At 42.2% G+C, this 15,998-nt stretch overlaps 1 long non-coding RNA gene across 2 annotated transcripts in view; it reads right to left on the bottom strand.

Moving 5' to 3' along the window:
• LOC101682458 overlaps nucleotides 1–15,998 on the bottom strand; it is a 29,747-nt gene that overhangs the window by 3,443 nt on the left and 10,306 nt on the right. The gene's annotated exons all lie outside the window — the stretch shown is intronic.

Below are 15,998 nucleotides of genomic sequence, written 5' to 3'. Positions count from 1 at the left end.
ATGTCCAGATGTGAGTCTACCACATGAAGGGAAAAACAAATCTATCTAAAGCACTGAGCTATACTTGAAAACATTTTTAAAAATTTTCTGGAAATAATGATTTATAATGGAAAGACTTCGACACATGGCAGTGACCGTCTGCCCTGGCCACGGTTCACGTGGGAACGTCTGCACACATGGCTTCAACATGGAGATGATCCTAAGGTTTACATTCCTGGTTTAATTGTTCCTAACTCTCTGGACTTGAAACTCGTCAGAAGTGTATTTCCACATGCCCAGAAAGGAATAAAGGAGAGGACGCACACACGTCAGGATTTCTGCGCTAAGCCAGTGGGGGTCCTCTCATAGCCATCACCTTGAGAGGTCACCTTCCTGTTTGAATGCTGCAGTTTCCTCTCCAGACATTCTTGGAAGTCCTCCTACTCACTCACTCCGCATATTTATAGAGCACCTAGTTTTCCAAGCTGAGCGCCGAGTGGTGAGCAGAGCAAATACAGTGCCTGCCCTCACGCTTACAATCCTAGTGGAATTTCTTTTGGAGCCCAGATGGCAAATCGCCATGGAAAATCAATCTTAGTACTTTAATTTATTTTTTTATTTTTTTATTTTTTTTTAAAGATTTTATTTATTTATTTGACAGTAGATGGAGAGGCAGGCAGAGAGAGAGAGAGAGAGAGAGAGGGAAGCAGGCTCCCTGCTGAGCAGAGAGCCCGATGCGGGACTCGATCCCAGGACCCTGAGATCATGACCTGAACTGAAGGCAGCGGCTTAACCCACTGAGCCATCCAGGCGCCCCAATCTTAGTACTTTAGTGACACAAGTGACAGCGTTGGGTTTGATCACAGTCTTCGTTCCTGTGCGTGGCCCTGAATAATGGCTGGCCATTTGAAAAAACGTCAATCCCTAAAGTAGAGTCACTGAAGATACTCAAAATAATGTGAGACAGGCTTGAAGGCAAGAGTTGTACCAATAAACTGGGCGATGCCCTCATGGCTAGAATCAAGGCTTGGTCTCTCCAAGTGACTCTGTGGTTCATGCTCTACAAGGGAGTCGGGACATCTACCCCGGGACAGCAGCAAGGTGGCAGGAAAGAGGCAGGGGAGAGGACACAGCAGGAAACTAGGTGGAGGAAGGCCAGGCAGGTGATAAAATCCCTGGACAGAGGAGCGAGTGGAGCATGAGGGAGAGAAGCTTCACATGAAGCCCGCTTCAGAGAGTTGAACTCTGATGGCTGGAGAAACTTGGTCAAGGAAGAGAATTCATCCAAAACAGGTTGTAGAAGCACCAGAACTAGGTTAGTAACCTGGGCGCCAAAGCCCAGGGGAGTAGAAATATCCAGGTTACCCAAGACAGACCGACCACTAGCAGCTGGACAGGTAATCCGGCCTCCCCTAGGGCTGGACAAGAAAGTGGCCAGATGACATGCTTCCCAGTATCTGGAGGTATCTGGAGCTTCTACTGGTAAGATCAGCCACGATGACTTTAAAACCGTCAAGATCACCTGGTTGGCCCTTCCTTTGTCCCAAGATGATGATGAAGGAGCATAAGGATGACTGTACTCATTTCTAAACAGTCAATAAAGGGGTAAGTTGGAAGAGGGACTAAGGACTTTGACATTATTTCCTCCTGATTTAGGAAAGCCATCAGAAGACACACTTACTCAAAAGGATCCTTTTTTTTTGTAATTGACAAATCATACGCGGTGTTCTGCAGGGTTGGTCTTTTTCTTCCCCTGCATTACAGGTGGGTTTATGCGGCTTTCCTCCACAGCTCTCAGAAGGAGCTCACTCTGGAGAAAAGTCAGGCGGGCAACCTGGAGCTGCTCAGACTGAGGAAGAAATCCGGCCTGAACCATCCATTTTGCTCACATCATATTCTACAGCTCAACCACCAGGAGAGCCAGTCTGTGCCTCCTTTCCCTCCTCAAGGGCTATCCCATCTGGATAAGCTTTTAAGCCCAGCAGATCAGAGATCTCTGTATCTTGCACCCCTTGGCACCATGGGCACTACAGCTCCCCTGCAGGGACTGTCGTGGAGTTGTCCACTGATCTCCATCTCAACGTGCCTTAATACCCAACTGTAGCTGGCCTGGTGGGTGGGGACCAGGCTGCCCCACTTTGGTAGGTACATACACAAAACGCCCTTTGATTTTTTTTTTAAAAGACTATTTATTTGACAGAGATCACAAGTAGGCAGAGGGGCAGGAGGGCAGGCGATGGGAAGCAGGCTCCCTACTGAGCAGAGAGCCCAACGTGGGGTTAGATAGATCTCAGGACCCTGGGATCATGACCTGAGCCGAAGGCAGAGGCTTAACCCACTGAGCCACCCAGGCACCCCTGCTCTTTGTATTTTAAATCAGTTTGCTAAACTGGCCTCCATGCAAGATTTCCTTTGACAAAACAGAAAGATTGGAGGAGGTTCTATTATTTATTTTTGATAGGGAGGCGGGGGTGCTTGAAATCACTTCTCTAGACCAAGGGTCAGCAGCCATTTGCACTGTATGTGGAATGAACAGGGCTAGACATGGGGTAAGCAAATTCCTTCGTGGCCTGATAAGCCCAAGGCATAGTCAAGAGACAAAGAAAGAAATAAACACATAGGAAATAGCTAAAAGGAGAAGGTAGGGGGAATCAGAGGAAGAAAAAAATCAACTGGGGGATGCCTGGGCGGCTCAGCTGGTTGAGCCTCCAACTCTTACTTTGGCTCAGGTGGTGGTCTCAGGGTGGTGAGACGGAGCCCAGCGGGGAGTCTGCTTCAGATTCTTTCCTCCTCTCGCTCATTCTCCCCTTTCTGCTCCTCCCCCTGCTTACACTCTCTCTAAAACAGAGACTCTGAATTCCCTCTCCTAGGGACCCAAGTGAAAACCTCCATGGGGAGGCATCAGCAAAGACCTGGAGTTTCCCTATCAGTCCTATAGGGCTCTTTGTGTAAGCAAAAATCAGGATTCTTAACTTTTCTTTAATGCTGCTCTGATCATTTCGCCTAATTCTCACAAGGATGCGACAGTGAACCACACCCAAAGCTTCAGCGTGGGCTTTCAAGTATTCCACTCAGGATTATTGTCTGATTTAATAGCCTTTCTCAGAGACTCTTCCAACTATAGGTTTACATCTCTCATTGGAACAAATACGGTCCTTGTCAGCTTCAGGTTTACCACTTGCCACATGTGTTTCAACAGTTGTCACGTTACTGGCTCCCCTTGCAAGTACAGAGAGTTGAAGTCTGTGCTGATGTCCAGAATTGTTTGGTTATTTTCACAGGAATGACCTCCTGGTGTCATCCTTAAACTTCTACTCCTTTAAGTCTTGTTATTTATACTGAAACTTCTCATCAGCCTTTTATTTAGAATCTGAAGACTAAGTAACCCACCAAGTCCATGCCCCATCGTGCTTGATCATTACCCAAAATTATCATTGTCTTTTGGGCCATCCATCCTCTCTTGCACTGAAGGAAATAGAATTTAACTCATGCACAGACTGCATTCTAAGCTCCAGCCTTGCGTTCCCTGGGGCTTACTAAATCACCAGTTGAATGTCCCAAAGGCACCTTAAACTCAACAAGCCAAACTCCACTCCTTTCCTCCACATCTGCTCCTCTGTCTACCTGCACGCATGACCATACTTAACGATAGTTAATACAAAGATAACAAAAGTAACCCAGAACGGGTTACTCCAACACTCAAAGTGGCCTTCCCAATTCTACTTTTAGCCCTCCCTTCGGTTGGTTGCCAATGACCTTTCCAACATACAGATCTGATTTTGTAGCCATTTCTACTTAAAATCCTTTAAGAAATGCCCCATGCCTTCAGAATGCAAACCAAACTCTAGCCTAGAACTCTGTCCTCTCCATAAGCTGTCCTTGGCGTGCCCTCCACTCCCCCACTCGGGCCCAGTCAACCACCTGCCACTTCTCTGAACAACCTCTTGGCCCCCTTTCTTCCCTTACTTAACACACGCTCATTCTTCAAAAATACGTGGACTGTTTACACTGGCACTATTTTGGTGTCAGACACATATAATTTCTAATCCTCCCAACAACCCTATGGGACTTGCAGGCTTTGCTGAAGGTCACACAGCTGATGAGTAGGTAAAGAGAGACTTTGATCCAAGCCTGCCTGATTCCAGTGCCTACATTCTTTCCATGAAGTGAAGATGCCTCCCTTTAAAACTACATTCAAATGTCTTCTCCGGAGGGCCTCCCCTGACTTCTCAAGTTGCTGGCTCTTACAGCACCCTGCCTAGGCCTCTCTCTACTGGCCTCAGGTAATGTGCGGTACAAGTGATCATCAGTTTCTGTCCTGTGCTGTGGGTTGCTAGCAGGCAGATGTAGGGCCTTTTCATTATTAAGAAACAAAAACAAACACCCAAAGCTGTTTACAGATGTTAAAATTCAAATAAAAGGGGCACCTGGGTGGCTCAGTGGGTTAAGCCTCTGCCTTCGGCTCAGGTCATGATCCCAGGGTCCTGGGATTGAGCCCTGCAGTGGGCTCTCTGCTCAGCGGGGAGCCTGCATCCCTATCTCCCTCTGCCTACCTCTCTGCCTACTTGTGATCTGTCAGTCAAATTAAAAAAAAAAATCTTAAAAAAATTCAAATAAAATATCAAACTATGAGTAGACCCTCACCCCAGCACCTTAGACGCCATCAGTGTTAACCTACTTCCTGTGTAACCTTCCAGACTTTCAGGACTATGGAAATAGGTGTACATGCACTGTTTCATCCAACAGATAGGCTCCTATGATGCATACTTGCCTATAATTTGTTTTTTACATTAGACTACATCCTAGACATTTTTCTATATCACTACATGTAGATATCCATCTCTCCTTTTGTAGAAATAAATCCATGATACTCTTTTTGCAATTCATCTAAATAAAACCTACCAATTTAAAGGTGAGACAGTTGAGGGTAGAGGAAGAAAAGGCCTAGGTGTATGCTGATTACAAGGGAAACACCCAAAACATGATGCAGAAAGATTAAAAGTCAAGAAATTTGCTGAATAAAATAAGAATATGAGTCTGTGTGTTGTGTAAATAAATAAATGGAAGAAAAGGGAAATTTTTGCCTTACGGAGCAAAGCCAACTGATAAATATGGAAGGAATGATGAAAGTAGAAAATTGTCGTATGGCAACCATCATGGTAATAATAGACTCCAGCAAGAATCATTCATTTTTACTAAAACTAAATGGTAAAAATTTGAAGAGTAAAAGCATATTTACAGTCCTCTTAAAATCTGTTTCCTCAAGAGAGAATGATCTTGTAAGCTACAAAGGGAAAAGTAACTTTCCAAAGAAAACACTGGATAGGCACCACGTTAACCAAGGAGCTAAATTAACACCACAATTAATGCGACCTGTTGATACCATCTGATGTGATGGACTAAGGAGGACCCACATTAGTTCTAGGGTATTTCTGTCAAAATGCATAACCTGAATATAATCAAGAGGGAACATAAGACAAACCCAAATCAAGACCAAGTAACTGGCCAGACTTCAAAAATGTTAAGTTCACAAAAGACAATGAAAGCAGCAAGGAGGCTTTTCTGATTAAAGGGAACTGCAGAGATGTGACTGCAGAATGCAACCAGTGATTTGGGGCTTGCTTTTGCTAGAAAGCAAGTTATTGGAACAAATAACCAATAACCTTCAAAAATTACAAATCTGATCTTACAACCATTTCTCCCTAAAATTCTTCAAAAGACACTCCTTTTGCCTTCAAAATACAAACCAGGGCATCTGGGTGGCTCAGTTGGTTAAGCATCTGACTCTTGGTTTGGGTTCAGGTCAGGATCTCAGGGTCCTGGGATCAAGCCCCACGTTGGGCTCTGGGCTCAGCAGGGTGTCTGCTTGAGATTCTGTCTCTCTCTCCCTCTGCCCTTCCCCGGCTCATGCCCTCTTTAAATAAATAAAATCTTTCTCAAAAAATACAAGCCAACTCCTCAGCATGAAATTCACTCCTCATAAGCTGTCTCCTTTGTAAATACTTCTGTATCTCTAAACCACGATTTGTTTGCATAGCCATAATTTCATAGTGCGCTGGATGTGGAAGCCATAGGAAACTCAAATAGAGCCTGTGTTCCAGCCCCTGTCAACCAGGACATCAGAACCACCAGGGTGCCCTTGTTGCAGATGAGCTGTCTTCTGGATCTCTGAAGGTGGTACTATTTTTAACCCTTCCTCCAGGTGATTAAAATGTGCAGCTGGCTCCTGCTAACCTCTTCATTCTCCTATCCTCTACCTTTAAGCTCTGTGTGACGACAAACTGTAGTTCTAGGGACCCACAGTCTTGATCCGTAGCCCATGGAGGCTTTGTCCTATTCTACCCTCTCCCCTGGGCTGGCACCCGGCTCCTCTGGGCTTCTGGAGGGCTCTGACATTGCCACACAGGAGGTCTGTCATGGATACAGGTCTACTGTCTTCAGTAGGCATATCATCTCCTCGAGGTTGACCAACAAGCAGTGTAGACTGCACTGAACCGAGGCTCTCAAGTCTGGGAGAAAGGGGCAAGACGTCACTGGGTTGAAAATTCTAGAAAAGCCACTTGGAGGGAGTAGTCTTTGGGAAGGACCATCAAAGCAGCATGGAATGGGTGGAGACCTATAATTGGGCTTGTAACTATCTACTTTGAGTCATCTGAACATTAAAGTTGTTTCATTTCGCTTCTTCACCTCTTACCCTACTTTGTGATCTTCTGCCTTTTTTTTTTTTTTAAGATTTTTATTTATTTATTTGACAGAGATCACAAGTAGGCAGAGAGGCAGGCAGAGAGAGAGAAAGGAGGAAGCAGGCTCCCTGCTGAGCAGAGAGCCCAATGCGGGGCTCAATCCCAGGACCCTGGGATCATGACCTGAGCTAAAGGCAGAGGCTTTAACACACTGAGCCACCCAGGCACCCCTGATCTTCTGCTTCTTGAGGGTGGTTTAGAACATGGTCTCCAGGGTTTGAGAACACTGGGCTTTGCACCTGTGTGGCCCGGGGCAGGTCAGTGGACCTCACTGACTTCAGGTTCCTTGTCAGAGAACTAGGAATAATGGTACTTCATAGGATTCCAGTACCCTTACATGGAATATTCTGGATAGAGTCAACAGGGAACCACTGATGGTGAGCCATTGAATAGTCATTGTGAGGTGGGCTGGAGGACTTTAAGACATCTGTTATATCCCAAGCAGCAAAAATATTATCTGACTTTTTAAAAATTTTTTTAAGACTTTAAGAGAGGGGCGCCTGGGTGGCTCAGGGGGTTAAAGCCTCTGCCTTCGGCTTGGGTCATGATCCCAAAGTCCTGGGATCGAGTCCCACATCAGGCTCTCTGCTTGGTGGTGAGTCTGCTTCCCCACCACTCTCTGCCTGCCTCTCTGGCTACTTGTGATCTGTCTGTCAAAGAAATAAATAAAATCTTAAAAAAAAAAAAAAAAAGACTTTGTGAGAGAGAACATGATGAGGGGTTGCAGAGGGAAAAGCAGACTCCGGAGAGCATGATCTGAATCAAAGGCAGACACTTAACTGACTGGCCACCCAGGCACCCACACCTGACTCTTTTAATTAAACATTTTATTTTGTGATCATTGTAGATTCATGTACAGTTATAAGAAGTAATACAGAGAAATCTCATAAACTCTTTATCCAATAGTAACTTTTTTTTTTTTGAAGATTTTCTTATTAAAGAGTGCAAGCGAGGTGGGAGGGGGCAGAGGGAGAGTGAAATGTAAGCAGACTCTGCACTCAGTGCAGAGCAGGATGCAGGGCTCGATCTCACAACCCTGAGTTCATGACCTGAGCCAAAAGCAAAAGTCAGACACTCAACTGACTGCGCCACTGAGGTGCCCCTCCAATAGTAACTTATAAAACTATATGTAGCCCACTGTCACAACCAGGATATTGACATTGATATCGCCAAGATGCAGAACATTTCCTTTACCACAAGGATCTCCCACGTTAGCCATTTTATTACTGCATCTGCTTCTCTCTTACCCCTCTCCCCTCCTTAACCCCTGGCAACCACTAATCCATTTCTATAATATTATCATTGCAAGAATCTCCTATAAATGGCATCATGTGGCATATAACCTTTGGGGACTGGCTTTATTCACTCAGGCCTAATCCTCTGGAGAGTCATACGGGGGTTGTATCTATCAATAGTTCATTTCTTCATGTTTTTCAATAGTATTTTGAATGTACCACACTTCATTTAACCATTCACACGTTGAAAGACATTTGGGTTGTTTCCAATTTTCAGCTATAGAACTGCAATTAACATTTGTGTACAGGGTTTTGTGTGAACTGAACATCCATTTTCATTTTTCTGAAATAAATGTCATTTTTCTGAAATAAATTCATTTTTCTAAAATAAAAAGAGCGCAATGGCTGGTTGTATGGTTGTTTCAGGCTTAAGAAATTGCCAAGCCGTTTTCCAGAGAAGGTGTACCATTTTATTCACACAAGCAATATATAAATGATTCAGTTCTCTGTATCCCTGTCTGATATGGACACTATTTTGACAGGGAAGTAGTGGTATCTCATGGTTTTGATTTCCCTAATGGCTAATGCTTTTGAACATCCTTCCATGTTATTTGCCCTCTTTAAGGTCTTCATGTCTTTTGGCCATCCCCTAATTAGATTTTGCCAATTTTACTGTTGAGTTTTGAGAGTTATATATTCTAGATACTAGTCCTTTGTCAGATAGGTGGCTTACCAAAGAAAGCTATCCACAGCTGTTTTTTTTTTTTAATCCACTTAGTTCTTTCACAGAACAAAATCTGATGAAGTCTAATTTATCAATTTTTCCTTTTATGAACCCTGCCTAGCCCTTTATCTCAAAGATTCTATTTTTTCTAAAACACAGTTTTACATTTCATATATAAGTTTGTGACTCAGTTAATTTTTGTATAAAGTGTGAGATTTAGGTTAAGAGTTAGTGTTTTCCCCACCTATGGATATCCAATTACTCCAATGCCATTTCTTAGAAAGGCTTTCCTCCACTGAACTGTATTTACATCCTTGTCAAAAATCAGTTAGGCACATTGGTGTGGGTCCATTTCTAGATTTTTTTCTATTCCCTTGCTATGTGTCTAATGTGTATCTTTGACAATACAATGCAATCTTAATTACCATAGCTTTATGGTAAGTCTTGAAATCAGGTAGACTGATGACTCCCAACTTATTTTTCAAAATTGTTTTAGCTTTTTGTTTTGATTTTCCATATACATTTTAGAATAGCCTTGACTATATCTATTAAAAAATCTTCCTGGGATTTTTGTAGGAATTACATTAAGTCTTTATATTCATTTGGGGGAAACTGACATTTTTACTATGGTGAGACTTCAATCCATGAACATGGACTATCTCTCCATTTATTTGGATCTTCTTTGTTATCTTTCATCACGTTGTATGGCTTACAACATACAAGTCCCATACTCATTTTGCTAGATTTATACCTAAACATTTGTTAATACCTTGTATTTTAAATTTTGGTATCCATGTGTTCATTGCTAGCATATAGATACAGAAGATCTACATGCAAAAATCTACTACATCACATACTCTGTTGAACTCACTTACTAGTTTCATACGGCTTTTTGTTATTTACTTTCTTCTCTTGCAAGTTCTTTGAGATTTTCTATGTGGACAATCGGTCATCTGCAAATAAGGATTTTTATTTCTTCCTTCCCAATTTCCATGCCTTTTCTTTCCTTATTGTGCTGCTAGAACTTCCACCACTATGTTCATTAGGAATGGTAAGAGTAGACATCCTTGCCTTGTTCCCTTTTTAAACATTATTTTTTTAAGTAATCTCTACACCAAACATGGGGCTTGAACTCGTGACCCGGAGATCAAGAGTCAGATTAAGAGTCAGATGCTCTACCAGTTCAGCCAGCCAGGCACCCTGTCCCCGATCTTAAGGGGAAGTGTCAGTCTCGCCATTAATGAGAATGTTAGCTGTAGTGGATTTTTTTTTTTTTTTTTTGGTAGACTCTGAGAGGCACAGGATAGACATTCCCATTCCCAAAGGGAGAAAGAGGAAAGGATAGAAAGGTGGGTCTCAAACAAATCTCAAACGTACCAAGGCAAATTCCACTAGATCTTAAGGTCTGAGAATGATTAATCCTCTTTGGTGTGATGCTGTGCCTTCTGGACCCACTGGGACAGCAGTCCTACCTCCGTGGCTCCATCAGGCAGGAATCATGCCCCCTAAGAATTCAGAGGTCCTATCCCCCAGACTTTAGTCAGGCCATGTGGCCTGTTGAAACCCAGACAGTAGCCTCGATGTCTAAATTGCCTTCAAGATTGTTGTTCTTTCTCCTAATAAATTTTTTTTTTTTTTGAAAAGCACCCGTTTGCAGCTGAATAGCTCTCGGGTCCAGACCTATAGGAACTAAGAAATCTGGTAGCCTTCCTTCATTTCCCCTCATTTTTAAATGTTCACATTGGCAGTGTCTTTGCAGATATAATCCCATCTCTTTTCCTACTCTGTTGAAATGGAGGATTAATTCCACAAATCATACCCATGATCTCTTTATCAAATGGTTGTTCAACTACACTCCTGGTGTTCTCTTTGGAATAACCTTTCTCATTTTTTGCAATACAGATAAGCTGATGACTTTCCAGATCTTCAAGTTATGGTTCCTTTTTGCTTAATAAATCTTTTAGTTCATCTTTCCTCTTTCACATTTTACTGTAAGTATTCAGAAACCAAGTTTCTCCTTTGACATTTTTGTACAAAATGTCCTCAGCTAAATATCTGATTGTATCTCTCACAAGTTTTACCTTTCACAAAACAGTAGAACATAGTTCAGTCAAGTTCTTTGCTATGTTATAACAAGAAACATCTTCCCTTTAGTGTCAAGATACCTGTTCCTCATTGTTGTCTGAGATCTCACCAGGATCATTTAACATCTATATTTCTAGCATGTACCTCAAAACTCTTCTAGCTTCTACTCATTACCCAAAGTCACTTCTACAGGTTTAAGTAATTATTACAACAGCACCCCACTTCTTAATACCAAAATCTGTCTTAGTCTGCTTGGGTGACTATAGCAAAATGCATAGCACAGACTACTCCCCTCCCCCCCGTTTTTCCTCATAGTTTTTCACACAGTTCTTGAGACTGAAAGTGCAAGGTCAGCATGTAACAGGGTCCATGCCGAGTGAGGGCTCTCTCCTTGGGTTGCTGATGGCCACCTCTCTAGCTGTGTCATCAACACAGAGAGCGCAATCTCACTTTTTCTTCTTATAAGCCACAAATCACATGAGAGCCTCACTTTGATGACCTCATCTAACTCAAATGACCTCCCAAAGGCCTCGTCTCCAAATTGTATCACACTGGTGGTTAGAGCTTCGATATATGAATTTTGGGGGCGCACAGCTCAGTCCATAGCATTGTCTAGACGTTTTCCGTCTTGCTAAGCTGTTTCTTTCCCAATCCTTTGGCTAGAGACAGCTGACTTTTGTTAGGGTTTCCTTGTCTACTCCTGTTGGCACTTCTAGGTTGCTGGCTTCTTCAGCATCAAGTGTGGGATATAAGAGGCAAAAACACAACTCAGGGAACTTGCTGCCATTTTGTTCCTCAGGTCCTGAAGTCCCTAGCCATCCTGGCTTTTCTCCACCTTTCAAGGTCTTTTTATGTTTTCTGTCATGTCTGGCATTTCCACTGTAAGCATCTTTGCCACAAGTTTTGCCATGTAATTAATTAAGTGTAAGACAACTTTGTCATAAAAGAAAAAAAAATAACCAGTTGATGGTTTGGTTTGGCAGTTTAGTTTCAACTGGTTGACAGTTTCATTTCCTTTCTCCATTGATGCAGTACTCCCATTTTTATATTATATAAATCTTAGCCCTCATAATGGTCTATACAGTAGTGCGGAGGATTGACCCATGCTTCCCATAGAACTTTGAAACAGCTATCGACACACATGTGAAAGTATGCTGAGAACACACAACTGTGTGGACGGCTTTCAGAGTGCAACAGAAAGCTCAGCTAGAAATGTGCATGCTCGTATTTGGAAATGGATACTCCCCTAAAAAGGAAAACATGGGGTGCCTGGGTGGCTCAGTCAGTTGAACATCGATTTTTGGCTTAGATCCTGATCCCAGGGCCCTGGGATGTAGCGCTGCATTGGCTCCCTGCTCAGTGAGGAGTCTGCTTCTCCTGCCTCCCCTTATTTGTGTTCATGCTCTCTTTCGTTCTCACTCTCTCTCAAATAAAATCCTTAAAAAAAAAAAAAAGTATGCAATGCCAAATGAGGATATAAGTCAACAAAAGGGGAAAACCAGCATCATAATACCCTGAATGAAAACTTCGAAGACAGGTGCTTAGGTACAATCCACAAAATTAAGTCCGTTATTTGCATAGTATTGCCATGGATCTACATACTCTGCAAATGTATTCACATATTCTGTATCTCCCAGTAAAGTCTTTTTAATCTTGTTTCTCGTTTCTCATGTTTCATTAGGTCCTTTTTAATGGATGCCCCTCATTTCTCGTGATTTTTCTCTCTTATGGCAAAATTGCCTTGTGGCGAATTAGTTAAGCAGTGAAAATGTTTGCAGTGAAACTACCTAGAACCCACTTTAAAAACCCTAGGGTTTTTAGTTGTACTTAGTGGAAAGAATAGGGGAAAATGTATCTGTTCTACCCTCCTGCTACTTAATTTTTAAAGGACTCTGTTGGAGGGCTGTGCCATAAATTACCGGTGAACATCTAGATTGCTAATAAGTATAATTTTTTTTCATACTAAAAACAATGCTACAATAAACAAGGGAGTCAATTGTTTGGGCATTTGCTTGTTTTTCATTTCTGTATCACCAGGGCTCAGCAGTGCCAAGCTAATAAACATTTACTGAATGAGTAAATACATTATGACTAACGTCTTTACCTAGTATGCACTTAATTGCTCCAAAGACTCTTACCACATCAAGAGCAGACTTAAAACCTCAACAGTTAGAACTGATACTAACTAAAAATTAGCTTATTAAGTGATAAAGACCTGAGTTATGACTTCCCTATTGGTATTTACATTATAGTGGAAAGAACTTAGCTTTCCAGGTATGGGTACAAATAGGATTAGAACAAATTTATCAAAATCCTAGGGTTAACTCAGATTGTAGGTGGTTTAAAATTTCTTAATGTTGGTTACCTGAGTGGCTCAGTTGTTTAAACATCTGCCTTTGGCTCAGGTTATGATCCCAGGGTCCTTGGGATTGAGTCCCATGTCAGGCTCCCTGCTCAGCAGGGAGTCTACTTCTCCATCTTCCTCTGCCCCTCCCCTGCTCATGCTCGCTCAAATAAATAAAATGAAATCTTCAAAAAAAAACAAAACAAAACTTCTTAGTGTCCTAAGTTTTCTACAAAGATCACATATTCTATCTGAAAAGAACCAAACAAAAATCATTCTAAGGGTAGACAGAAGAGTTTTTTAACACTCAGTGACCTAAAGCTGTGGTCACTGGTAGGGAGGGGGTGTCTAGAGTCTCCATTAAAAAAAAAAAACAAAGGGGCACCTGGGTGGCTCAGTGGGTTAAGCCACTGCCTTCGGCTCAGGTCATAATCTCAGGATCCTGGGATCAAGTCCCGAATCGGGCTCTCTGCTCAGCAGGGAGCCTGCTTCCCTTCCTCTCTCTCTGCCTGCCTCTCCATCTACTTGTGATTTCTCTCTGTCAAATGGATAAAATCTTTAAAAAACAAAACAAAACAAAAACAAAAACAAAGAAATCATGTTGCCTGTCAATTAACTGGTAATCCTGTCCCTGCATTAATTTGGAAATAGAAGTGAAAGTCTAAATGAGATGTGTTGCTTCACAAAAACATTGTGGCGTCTAGGGGTGAGAGGCCTGTGGGTGAGCTGCACTCAGCATTGGTTGGATGAGCGAGCTGCACGGGTGGCAGGCTAATGATAACAGAATCTGACATTTACTGAGCCCATGCTTCACGGAAGGTACTGTTGTGGATGCTTTCCATGCAGCACTGGCCTCCCAACGCTTTTACAAACTAGAAGACAGAGAACAGCCTCGTGTGATTCCCCTCAGGCACACAGTCGCAAGCAAAGTCGCTAGGACTTAATGCACAAAAAGTGTGGCTCCAGAACCCAAATTTTAATTTCGAGGATGTCAAAAAGGACTCCTCTACCCTAAAAATCTTCTAGCGGTTTCTTGATAAGTCATGCTTGCCAAAAGTTGCCTTGAGGTGTTTCTGTACGAATAGAAGATGTAACTAATCTCCATGGGATTTAGGGGTGGGCAAGTACATCCCTGGGATATTTCCCTGTTGGCTTGTCATTGATTTTTCACTCCACTACCTCTGGGACACACGTCATGATTTGCGCTCATTTTGAATTAAAAAAAAATTTTTTTTAAAGTAATCTCTACACCCAAAATGGGCTTGAACTCACAACCCCAAGCCCAAGAGTCTCATGCTCTTGACTGAACCAGCCAGGCGCCCCTCATCTTGAACTTTTGACCATTTCAAGACCTTTGCCTTTAGAATAGGTCCTGGCCACTTCATCAGTTCAATACCTTTTACAGTCCTATCCTTAGATTCTGTTCCAGTTGCTTCTCATGTTCATTTAGATCTTTAGTCCCTGTGCTGGGGACTGACAATACTAAAGATTTCCCTCCCTGCTCTTGGCCCCTGTCAAAACTTAGTATTTCTATAGAGGCACATTAAGGCTGATTAGTATTTTCTCCAATGGATGCACTTAAAGGCATGATTTCCTGAGCCAGAAAATAAGAATAGACTATGAAACTATTAAAAATGGAGGGGAATGAGGCGTCTGGGTGGCACAGTGGGTTAGGCATCAGACTCTTGGTTTTGGCTCAGGTGGTGATCTCAAGGTCATGAGATCAAGCCCCATGTCAGGCTCCATGCTCAGCATGGAGTCTGGTTGAGTTTCTCTCTTCCTCTTGCCCCACCCTCCTCCACGTCTAATAATAAATAAATCTTTTTTAAAAATGGAGGGGGTGACTTTTGGTGATGATGTTGGTTATGTGAGTGATATACATGAAATTCCAGACCCTTCACATATTATCTTGTATATATAATCTTCACAGTATAGGCCATGATTTTAGTTTCCTTTTACATATTCCTTTTACATACAGAATACAAGGCTCAGAGAAATTACATAAAGCTATATAGCCAAGATTCAAATCCAGAACTGTCTGGTTTACAAAACTAGAGTTCTTTCCCCATTTCTGTGCTGGTTGAACATTGCTGGAGGAATAAAAAGTTGGGGGTTCCATAGATTGTCTATATATACTATAAAACCATTATTGGGCATCTGCCACTTCTTGGCTATTAGGTGACATTGGCTCATAAACTTCAGCTGATGTTTTTACACACACACACACACACACGTAATGTATTTCTTGGAAAATACTCTGCCAAGAATCATTGGAAAAAAATGTCTAAACAAAATTGGTTTTGACTCTGCCCAATGAATTAGAACACTAACTTCAGTGCATAATATTTCTTCAGTGCCTTCTAAATCCTTTTTGCAGAAAACCAAGTTAACATTTCACATTTGGAAAACTCATGATTTCCAATTCCATTTGATCTTTCTGAGGCTTGAACTAAATTGTAGGACTTGTACTTGTTTGCTCTAGGGCAATGGTTCTCAAAGTGTGGTCTGTGGGCTCTGGGGATCTCAGAGGCCTTTCTGGGGGCATCCACAAGACTATCTTTACAATACTACTAAAATGTTCTTTGCCCTTTCTCGGTATTGAAATCTGCACAGCCATTACACAACACTTCTGGGTAAAAGGGCTGGTGCTATGGCATAAATCAGGGCAGTGGCACCAAACTCTACTAGTATGAAAGGCCCATTGATTTAAGAGAATGGAAAGACAGGCCACAGACTGGAGGAAAATATTTACACAGCACCTGACAAAGAACTAGTATCTAAAATATACAAAGAACTTAAACTCAACAATAATAAATAACACAATTTAAAAATGGGCAAAAGACCTCAACAGACACCTCAGCAAAGAAGATACACAGACAGAAAATAAG

The sequence above is a fragment of the Mustela putorius genome, unplaced genomic scaffold (assembly GCF_011764305.1).
Source record: "Mustela putorius furo isolate JIRA1106 unplaced genomic scaffold, ASM1176430v1.1 tig00000487_pilon_pilon_pilon, whole genome shotgun sequence".
In the NCBI taxonomy this organism is placed as follows: Eukaryota; Metazoa; Chordata; class Mammalia; order Carnivora; family Mustelidae; genus Mustela; species Mustela putorius.
Note: the sequence above shows the minus strand (reverse complement) of the source record. Positions and strands in the feature narration are given on the sequence as shown.